The following is a 1,319-nucleotide window of genomic DNA, read 5'->3' as shown; positions in this document are numbered from 1 at the left end:
ATTCTTTCCCCACCAGTTTCATCACTACTTGGGATGACCTTGCATAAAAGTTTCTAGCCAAGTTTCTTCCCTTGCAAAAACAACTAAGATGAGGAATGATATCATTTCTTTCACACAATTTGACTCTAAGTCATTGTGTGAAGCATAGGAGAAGTACAAGGAATTGCTTTGGAAATGCCCACACCATGGTCTACTTAAGTGGTTTCAAGTGCAAACATTTTATAATAGGTTCTTGAATCCTATTCTAATTGCCATTGATGCGATAGCTAGTGGTGCATTTATTGCAAAGTCAATTGATAATGCTTATAACTTGCTAGAAGGGACGGCATTAAACAATTATTAGTGGCATTCTGAAAGGGCCTTGACAATGAGGGTAGATGGTGTTTACGAGTTGAATGCTATTAATGCATTGACTACTCAAGTAATCACTTTCACTAAAAAATTTGATTCTTTTGGAGTTCATTCAGTACAAAGTCCCTTTATTATTTGTGATTATTATGGTGATGGGTACTTTAGTGATTATTGTCTTATGATTACAAAGTCTATTCAATTTGTTGGAAATTAGCAACAAAACAACCATATCCAAACACTTATAATCTAGGGTAGAGGAATCACCTTAACTTTTCTTGGAGCAATAATCAAGGTCCTTCATTAACTCTGAAGCTGAATTTTTCTTAACGTTTTCCATAGCAAGTTAGACCACTAGTGCAAGAAAAAAAGTTATCTATGGAGGAGCTATTCATGCAATATATGGCTCAAACAGATGCCCTTATTCATAGTCAGGCAACTTCATTGAAAAATGTTAAGACTCAAGTGAGGCAATTAGCCAATACTATCAACAATAGGCCCTAAGGGACCTTACTAAGTAATGCTAAACTTAATCCTAAGAGGGAAGGAAAAGAACCTTGTATGACAGTAAGCCTTTAGAGTGGGAAAGAGGTTAGTAGTAATAGAAAACGAGAATAGCTATAAGAAAAGCTAGTATAGAATGAATCAAAAGTTGAAATGTTAGACAAGCAAGTGTAGGTCAAGGATGCACAAGTAATACACCATTTTCCTTTATTTCCTCAGTGCTTCTAAATGCAAAAATTGGACACTCAATTTCAAAAATTTCTGGAGGTATTCAAAAAGCTCAATATCAACATTCCTTTTGTCGAAGCTTTAAAGTAGATGCCTTTGTATGCTAAGTTTTTTAAAGATATCTTAACAGAGAAGAGGAGATTGGGTAAGTCTGAGACAGGTACACTCATTGAGTAGTGCAGTGCTATAATCCAGAATGTGCTTCCATTAAAGCTTAAGAATCTAGGGTGCTTTTCTAT

The 1,319-nt window shown here is 35.2% G+C and overlaps 1 non-coding gene across 1 annotated transcript; it reads right to left on the bottom strand.

Moving 5' to 3' along the window:
* Positions 1-85: 85 nt before the first annotated feature.
* Positions 86-192, bottom strand: LOC149526800 (small nucleolar RNA R71). The gene has a single exon (XR_016351675.1). It is a non-coding gene; the product is annotated as a small nucleolar RNA R71 (small nucleolar RNA).
* Between the last annotated feature and the right edge of the window lie 1,127 nt (positions 193-1,319).

This window comes from Theobroma umbraticum, unplaced genomic scaffold (genome assembly GCF_002168275.2).
Source record: "Theobroma umbraticum cultivar Fairchild unplaced genomic scaffold, ASM216827v3 scaffold_146.0, whole genome shotgun sequence".
NCBI lineage: Eukaryota > Viridiplantae > Streptophyta > Magnoliopsida > Malvales > Malvaceae > Theobroma > Theobroma umbraticum.
Note: the sequence above shows the minus strand (reverse complement) of the source record. Positions and strands in the feature narration are given on the sequence as shown.